Raw genomic sequence first — 9,987 nt, 5'->3', positions numbered from 1 at the left:
TAGCGCCTGGTGTCCTACTCAAGTTTTATGACCAGCTGCTTGTCAACTGTAAAAAAAAGCCCTTGATTTCATCTCAGTAATCCCACATTGCCTCCCTGAGGTAGTGCATGAGTTCTCAAAGCACTGGGATCTTGTTTTTCTCTAGGGCAGACTTCAGGGAGATGATAATTGGAATAATACTTTCTAGGAAATTCCTCCTTTGAACTTAAGACAAGCTCCTTCTGCACCTCCTACATGAACACTTTGGCTTGGGCCAGGTCCTCCTCCTCCACAAGCTGGTCCTTGTCTGGTTTAGCCCTCAATGTCTGCAACCTGATCTCCTTCAAACTGAGCACCTCAAATGTGTCTGAGAGGAGTTTGCTGTCTTCTGTGTCCACAGGAGGTCACTGTCAGTGAAGTATACCAGGATGTAGCTGAAGATTCTGGAAGTGATGTTGGACCCCTGCTCATCCGTGAAGTAGTGTTCCGGGAGAAACTTGTAGATTTTCATCTACTTTTCCTTGTCCATATTCCCCTTCAGGGAGAATAGCCACTTCTCTCTCTCCACCTGGGGGAGCCTAGTGAAAGTTTTGTGTTTCTCAAAGTTATTGAAGAGGAAAATGCACTCAATGAGGTGCTGGAAAAATATGTTTGGGTTCCTCTTCAGGAGCAATGGGCCAGACAGACTGCCCTGGTGCTGGTGACCTCTGGGTTCAGGTCTACTAGTGTGCTGATGAAACAGAGGAACAGGCAACACTTTCACTTCACCAAGTCCTCCTGCAGGGGTCGGGTGAACAAAAGTAGTGTCTGCTTCTGGAAGAAAGTGTTCAGGTCCTTCAGATGTGTGCGGATGTTGGGGATGTACTTGTTTCTTGGGGCTGTGTAGTGGACACAGAGGTCACATAAGATGATGTTGTTGAGAACATTCCTGCCTATGCCCACCTTCTAGTCCCTCTTTCAGGTTCATGCGAGTCATGCCCTCTGTGATCAGAGGACAAGCCATCATCACCTTGGGAAAGCTGTGGTTACAGCATGAGGACCTTGTCAAGAATAGTGTCCCCATCTTGGTGTGAGAGCTGGAGGTGGGCATAGACAGGAGCTCTCATTGTCCATCACAGCCAGGATAAACCCCTCCAGCCAGACCTTTTGTAGATGGACACACCAGGATTGGACCATCAGCAGTTCGGTAGAGATTGCAAAGTCTGCTTGTTGACAGACATGGTGATACCAAAACACTGATTATGCAGGACAGGCAGCTTCTCTCTCATACACAAGATAGCACAGTGTTCCAAGATGTTCACTAAGACCTGGACTGCAGATTTCCTGACGTTGGTCTTCTCATCACTAACCCTGTTCCTCAGCATCATCATGAAATCCTTTTCTGTTGAATTTTTCTGAGCACTCTTTTGGTGGCTCTCTACTCCTGAAACTGAAGGAGTGTTATCCAGAAATGCCTGCATGCTGTCCAATGGGGACGTGACAAAGGACTCTAGGCCGTGTGTGAAATTGGACACAGCCTTGCTGTGGACCATTGGGTCCTTGTCTATACAGTGGACAAACAAGATTTCCTGAACCAAGAACTTATGCTTCAGGAACTTCTCATGCTCAAGGGGAAGTGGGTCATCTACCTCTTATCAGGTAGTTCCAGAAGAGCCAAGGCAACATCTAGAGTGAAACCTGGAAAAGACATTAGCATCTGGTACTAATTCATAAATTCAGGCCATGAAAGAAGCATATTCCTCACAAGGAAGCTTGTTGAGCAGCTGGCCCAGAGGATGAGCCATATGGGTTTCAGTTCAGTTCAGTTCAGTTGCTCATTCATGTCCGACTCTTTGTGACCCCGTGGATCACAGCACACCAGGCTTCCCTGTCCATCACCAAGACCCAGAGCTTGCTCAAATTCACGTCCATCAAGTTGGTGATGCATTCCAACCATCTCATCCTCTTTTTTCCCCTTCTCCTCGTGCCTTTAATTGTTCTCCAGCATCAGGGTCTTTTCCAATGAGTCAGTTCTTCGTATCAGGTGGCCAAAGTATTGGAGTTTTAGCTTCAGGATTAGTCCTTCCAATGAATATTCAGGACTGATCTCCTTTAGGATGGACTGGTTGGATCTCCTTGCAGTCCAAGGGACTCTTAGGAGTCTTTTCCAACACCACAGTTCAAAAGCGTCAATTCTTTGGTGCTGAGCTTTCTTTATGGTCCAACTCTTACATCCATATATGATTACTGAAAAAACCAAAGCTTTGACTAGATGGACCTTTGTTGGCAATGTAGTGTCACTGCTTTTTAATATGCTGTCTGGATTGGTCTAGCTTTTCTTCCAAGGATCAAATGTCTTTTAATTCATAGTTGCAGTCACCATCTGCTATGATTTTGGAGCCCAAGGAAATAAAGTCTATCACTGTTTCTATTGTTTCCCCATCTATTTGCCATGAAGTGATGGGACCGGATGCCGTGATCTTAGTTTTTTGAATGTTGAGTTTTAAACCAGCTTTTTCACTCTCCTCTTTCACTTTCATCAAGAGGCTCTTTAGTTCCTCTTTGCTTTCTGCCATAAGGGTGGTGTCATGTGCATATCTGAGATTATTGATATTTCTCCCTGCAGTCTTGATTCCAACTTGTCCTTCATCCAGCCTGGCATTTCACATGAGGTTTTCTGCATAGAAGTTAAGTAACCTGGGTGACAATATACAGCCTTGGTGTACTCCTTTTCCTATTTGAAACCTGTCTGTTGTTCCATGTCCAGTTCTAACTGTTTCTTCTTAACCTGCATACAGATTTCTCAAGAGGCAGGTCAGGTGGTCTGGTATCCCCATCTCTCGAAGAATTTTACACAGTTTGTTGTGATCCACACAGTCAAAGGTCTTCGCCTAGTTAGTAAAGCAGAAGTAGGTATTTTTCTGGAACTCTCTTGCTTTTTCGATGATCCAATGGATGTTGGTGATTTGATTTCTTGTCTCTCTGCCTTTTCTAAATCCAGCTTGAACATCTGGAAGTTCTCAGCTCACACAGTTTTGAAGACTTGCTTGGAGAATTTTGAGCATTATTTTGCTAGTGTGTAAGATGAGTGCAATTGTCATAGGTTTGATATTCAGATTTATTGAACACCTTGCCACAGATGTGTTGTAGGACTGGATGTATATAGTTTCTTTTAGTTCACCCAGAACTTACAAGCTGGATGACCAGGTTTCTACTGCTGACAACTGGAGACATGATGGCAAGGGGGCTGTGATGGCAGTCTTTGCTCACTTGTCTCATTAATATTATGGAGACCATTTGATGGAAAACACATCTGAGAATCTTGTTTCCTTCTCTGTGAATAGGGAAGTAAAGCAAATACAACCCATGATAGGCCAGTTCTGGTATATATTTTGCTTCATGGAGATTTCCAGCTTGTATAACATGAAATTCATGAACAACTGGTTCAAAATTAGCTAATGCAACAAAGACTTTCTACACAATTATGTATACACTCTGGCTTCTCTTTTAGGGAGAACTTGGGAAGAAGTCTTGAAAGCTCTTCAAACATAAGAGGTGGCATTTAGAATTTGACAATGGTCTTCAGAAGAAGAAAAAAATCTCTTCATCTCCTTTGTCTCTTCATCCTCTTCTTTAGTAACCTCATCCATCTTTATCACCTCTTTCTTGCAGGGCTTCCCTCTTCTCTTCTTTGGATTGGCCTCAGTGTTTTTTGGTTGCTCTTTTTTCTTTTCTCATCTAAGCTGGATTCTTGAGCCCACTCTTTTTAGAATCTGAACATATTTATCAAACAGCAGTGGGTGGAAAACTTGATTGAATTACCCTGTCTGCTACTTCCAGAACAAGAAGATAAAGCCCAGCAGTGTGAAGGATGAATTCCTGCTGTTGAGCACTGTCATTTTTCTTAACCACCTTATGAATGAAGTGATTAAACATGGCCATCAGCATGTTGTGGGAAATTCTGTTCTCCCCAAAGAAGGCCCAAATGCTCTTATTCTAAGGAGACTGGCTTGCCTTTTTGGAAGTTTTTGGTCTTCTGCTTGTGTTCAAAAGGTGTTCTGTAGGATCTGTTCCATATGCAGATGGATTTCAGATGTATTTGTGGGGAAGGATGTGCTCTTCCTGTCTTATTCCTCTGCTATCTTGGAAGTTCTTCTGGACTGGTTTTTTCTAAAGTACTCTATTATTTTATGTAACAGGGTCACAAGGCAGCCTGCATTTGCTTATCTATTTCTTGCAAGATAACCAGAAACATGACCTTGTTCTTCCTTCTATTTAATTAACATTATAATTCTTAGTATAAAGGATAATATAACTTTCCTGAACCTATTATATTAAATATTCTTATGGTTGTAATCTGTCATTAAAGGATTACATTAGAAGATAGCTGGTAGGAAACACACTGAGAAAAAAAAGTTGTTTTTAACTAAATTCTAGAGAACCTCTGTTGCTGAAATTTGATCTTTGGAATACTGTAATAATATTACTATAGAATATGTTAGTATTGGAATACTAGGAATAGCAATTACTATGGAATACTGCACAGTAATTGTTAAAGTTTATTGAGCATAATCCAGGCATAGTTTTATGCTCTGTAATGACCAAAATGGGAAGGAAATCCAATAAAGAATGGATATATGTATATGTATAGTTGATTCACTTTGCTGTACAGCAAAAAATACAACAGTGTAAAGCAATTATACATCAATGAAAATATATATGTATAAACATATCATTTTTGATAAATTAATATAATGAAACATAGTTGTTATAAATTCATGGATGATGGAACTATTACTTTCATATCCTAGCTTTGCTACTTGCATATTATTTGGAGAAAATTGCTATGCTTTCTCAAAAATAATCCCAATTTATAAGATAATGCTAGTTTTTGCTCAAGTTTATTACATTGTCATAAGATATATTTCAGAAAAGGTACATAAAATGCCTATGGATCATGTGAAGGCATACAACCCACAATGCCTGGCTCAGAGTAAATGTTCTATGAATAGTATGTGTATACTCAGCCACTTAAATGTCTAGAGATTTTAAAACATTGGCCCAAATCATACATCTTATATGTTAAACTTTTAAACCATATCAGATAATAAAGTCCTCTTCTGTCTCTACAGACTGTTTTCCACTATTCTCCACAAGCTTCTGTAATATATGAATTTGAAAATTAGCAATCCTGAAAATGAAATTTAGGAAAGTTCTCTATCACTTAGTAACAGGGATTTTTCTAGCACCTCCTGTTATCACAGGTTATATCAATTCAGGTCAGTCACTCAGTGGTGTCTGACTCTAGGCAACGCCATGAATCGCAGCATGCCAGGCCTCCCTGTCCATCACCAACTCCTGGAGTTTACTCAAATTCATGTTCATCGAGTCAGTGATGTCATACAACCATCTCATCCTCTGTCACCCCCTTCTCCTCCTGCCCCCAATCCCTCCCAGCATCAGAGTCCTTTCCAATGAGTCAACTCTTTGCATGAGGTGGCCAAAGTACTGAAGTTTAAGCTTTAGCATCATTCCTTCCAAAGAAATCCCAGGGCTGATCTCCTTCAGAATGGACTGGTTGGATCTCCTTGCAGTCCGAGGGACTCTCAAGAGTCTTCTCCAACACCACAGTTCAAAAGCATCAATTCTTTGGCGCTCAGCCTTCTTCACAGTCCAACTGTCACATCCATACATGACTCCTGGAAAAACCATAGCCTTGAAAAGATGGACCTTTGTTGGCAAAATAATGTCTCTGCTTTTGAACACGCTGTCTAGGTTGATCATAAATTTCCTTCCAAGGAGTAAGTGTCTTTTAATTTCATGGCTTAAATCACTATCTGCAGTGATTTTGGAGCCCCAAGAAATAAAGTCTGATACTGTTTCCACTGTTTCCCCATCTATTTCCCATGAAGTGATGGGACCAGATGCCATAATCTTCATTTTCTGAATGCTGAGCTTTAAGCCAAATTTTTCACTCTACTCTTTCACTTCCATCAAGAGGCTTTTGAGTTCCTCTTCACTTTCTGCCATAAGGGTGGTATCATCTGCATATCTGAGGTTATTGATATTTCTCCAGGCAATCTGATTCTAGCTTCTGTTTCTTCCAGTCCAGCGTTTCTCATGATGTACTCTGCATATAAGTTAAATAAGCAGGGTGACAATATACAGCCTTGACGTACTCCTTTTCCTATTTGGAACTGGTCTGTTGTTCCATGTCCAGTTCCATGTCCTATATGCATGTCCATGACCTGCATATAGGTTTCTCAAGAGGCAGATCAGGTGGTCTGGTATTCCCATCTCTTTCAGAATTTTCCACAGTTTATTGTGATCCACACAGTCAAAGGCTTTGACATAGTCAATAAAGCAGAAATAGAGGTTTTTCTGGAACTCTCTTGTTTTTTTGATGATCCAGTGGATGTTGACAATTTGATCTCTGGTTCCTCTGCCTTTTCTAAAACTAGCTTGAACATCTGGAAGTTCATGGTTCACATATTGCTGAACCCTGGTGGAGAATTTTGAACATATACTTTACCACAGTTTTAGATGAGTGCAACTGTGCAGTAGTTTGAGCATTCCTTGGCATTGTCTTTCTTTGGGATTGGAATGAAAACTGACCTTTTCCAGTCCTGTAGGCACTGCTGAGTTTTCCAAGTTGCTGGCATATTGGGTGCAGCACTTTCACAGAATCATCTTTCAGGATGTGAAATAGCTCAACTGGAATTCCATCACCTCCACTAGCTTTGTTCATACTGATGCTTTCTAAGGCCCACTTGACTTCACATTCCAAGATGTCTGTCTCTAGGTGAGTGATCACACCATCCTAATTATCTGAGTTGTGAAGATCTTTTTTGTACAGTTCTGTGTATTCTTGCCACCTCTTAATATCTTCTGCATGTGTTAGGTCCATACCATTTCTGTCCTTTATCAAGCCCATCTTTGCATGAAATGTTCCCTTGGTATCTCTAATTTTCTTGAAGAGATCTCTAGTCATTCTGTTATTTTCCTCTATTTCTTTGCATTGATCACTGATGAAGGCTTTCTTATCTCTCCTTGATTTTCTTTGAAACTCTGCATTCAGATGCTTATATCTTTCCATTTCTCCTTTGCTTTTCAATTTTCTTCTTTCACAGCTATTTGTAAGGCCTCCCCAGACAGCCATTTTGCTTATTTGCATTTGTTTTTCTTGGAAATGGTCTTGATTCCTGTCTCCTGTACAATGTCATGAACCTCTGTCCATAGTTCATCAGGCACTCTATCTATCAGATCTAGTCCCTTAAATCTATTTCTCACTTCAACTGTATAATCATAAGGAATTTGATTTAGGTCATACCTGAATAGGAAAAGGAGTACATCATGACTGTATATTGTCATCCTGCTTACTTAACTTATATGCAGAGTACATCATGAGAAACACAGGACTGGAAGAAGGACAAGCTGGAATCAAGATTGCTGGGAGAAATATCAATAACCTCAGATATGCAGATGACATCACCCTTATGGAAGAAAGTGAAGAGGAACCAAAAAGCCTCTTGATGAAAGTGAACGAGGAGAGTGAAAAAGTTGGCTTAAAGCTCAACATTCAGGAAACTAAGATCATGGCTTCTGGTCCCATCACTTCATGGCAAATAGATGGGGAAACAGTGGAAACAGTGTCAGACTTTATCTTTTTGGGGGTTCCAAAATCACTGCAGATGGTGATTTCAGCCATGAAATTAAAAGACACTTACTCCCTGGAAGGAAAGTTATGACCAACCTAAATAACATGTTCAAAAGTAGAGACATTACTTTGCCAACAAAGGTCCATCTAGTCAAGGCTATGGTTTTACCAGTAGTCATGTATGGATGTGAATGTTGGACTGTGAAGAAAGCTGAGTGCTGAAGAATTGATGCTTTTGAACTGTGGTGTTGGAGAAGACCCTTGAGAGTCCCTTGAACTGCAAGGAGATCCAACCAGTCCATTCTGAAGGAGATCAGCCCTGGGATTTCTTTGGAAGGAATGATGCTAAAGCTGAAAGTCCAGTACTTTGGCCACCTCATGTGAAGAGTTGACTCATTGGAAAAGACTCTGATGCTGGGAGGGATTGGAGGCAGGAGGAGAAGGGGACAACAGAGGATGAGATGGCTAGATGGCATCACTGACTCAGTGAACTTTGGTTTGGCTTAACTCTGGGAGTTGGTGATGGACAGGGAGACCTGGCGTGCTGGAATTCATGGGGTTGAAAGAGTTGGACACGACTGAGCGACTGAACTGAACTAAACTGAACTGAACTGAATGGTCTAGTGGTTTTCCCTACTTTTTTCAATTTAAGTCTGTTTTGGCAATAAGGAGTTCATGGTCTGAGCCACAGTCAGCTCCTGGTTGTTTTTGCTGAGTGTATAGAGCTTCTCCATCTTTGGCTGCAAATAATATAATCAATCTGATTTTGGTGTTGACCATCTGGTGATGTCCATGGGTAGAGTCTTCTCTTGTGTTGTTGGAAGATGGTGCTTGCTATGAGCAGTGTGTTCTCTTGGCAAAACTCTATTAGCCTTTGCCCTGTTTCATTCCGTATTCCAAGGCCAAATTTGTGTGTTACCCTAGGTGTTTCTTGACTTCTTACTTTTGCATTCCTGTCCCCTATAATGAAAAGGATATCTTTTGGGGGTGTTAGTTCTAAAAGGTCTTGTAAGTTTTCATAGAACCATTCAACTTCAGCTTCTTCAGCATTACTGGTTGGGGCACAGGCTTGGGTTACGATATATTAAATGGTTTGCCTTGGAAATGAACAGAGATCATTCCGTCGTTTTTGAGATTGCATCCAAGTACTGCATTTTGGACTCTTTTGTCGACCATCATGGCCACTACATTGCTTCTAAGGGAATCCTGCCCACAGAAGTAGATATAATGGTCATCTGAGTTAAATTCACCCATTCCTTTCCATTTTAGTTCGCTGATTCCTAGAATGTTGATATTCACTCTTGCCATCTCCTGTTTGACCGCTTCCAATTTGCCTTGATTCATGGACCTAACATTCCAGGTTTCTATGCAATATTGCTCTTTACCTCATTGGATCTTGCTTCTATCACCATTCGCATCCACAACTGGGTATTGTTTTTGCTGTGGCTCCACCCCTTCACTCTTTCTGGAGTTATTTCTCCACTGATCTCCAGTAGCATATTGGGCACCTACCAACCTGGGAGTTCCTCTTTCAGTGTCTTATCATTTTGCCTTTTCATACTGTTCATGGGGTTCTCAAGGCAAGAATACTGAAGTGGTTTACTATTCCCTTCTCCAGTGGACCACACTCCGTCAGACCTCTCCACCATGACCTGCCCATCCAGTGGCCCCACAAAGCATGGCTTAGTTTCATTGAGTTAGACAAGGCTGTGGTCTGTGTGATCAGATTGACTAGTTTTCTGTGATTATGGTTTCAGTGTGTCTGCCCTTGATGCCCTCTCGCAACACCTACCGTCTTACTTAGGTTTCTCTTACCTCAGACATAGGGTATCTCTTCACGTCTGCTCCAGCAAAGCACAGCTGCTGCTCCTTACCTTGGATGAGGGGTATCTCCTCACGGCTGCCCCTTCTGACCTTGAACGTGGAGTAGCTCCTCCCTGCCCTTCTGCTCCTGTGCAGCTGCCACTCCTTGAACATGGGGTAGCTCCTCCTGTCTGGTCCTGCACCATCGCAGCCTGGCACTGTTGGCCTCCGCCCCTGACCTTGGGTGTTGAGTAGCTCCTCTTGGCCACCGTCCCTGGCCTCGGACGTGGGGTAGACCCTCTCATTATATAAGGTTAGATACAGGTTGCTGCTGCTGCTGCTAAGTTGCTTCAGTCGTGTCCGACTCTGTGCGACCCCATAGAGAGTAGCCCACCAGGCTCCCCCGTCCCTGGGATTCTCCAGGCAAGAATACTGGAGTGGGTTGCCATTTCCTTCTCCAATGCATGAAAGTGAAAAGTGAAAGTGAAATCGCTCAGTCGTGTCCGACTCTTAGCAACCCCATGGACTGTAGCCTACCAGGCTCCTCTGTCCATGGGATTTTTCCAGGC

General features: G+C 42.1%; 1 pseudogene; it reads right to left on the bottom strand.

The window, feature by feature from the left end:
• Positions 1-885: 885 nt before the first annotated feature.
• Positions 886-9,987, bottom strand: part of LOC100141023 (condensin-2 complex subunit D3-like) — an 85,101-nt pseudogene continuing 75,999 nt past the window's right edge.

The sequence above is a fragment of the Bos taurus genome, chromosome 6, assembly GCF_002263795.3.
Source record: "Bos taurus isolate L1 Dominette 01449 registration number 42190680 breed Hereford chromosome 6, ARS-UCD2.0, whole genome shotgun sequence".
NCBI classification, from domain to species: Eukaryota; Metazoa; Chordata; class Mammalia; order Artiodactyla; family Bovidae; genus Bos; species Bos taurus.
This window is presented reverse-complemented; position numbering and strand designations above follow the sequence as displayed.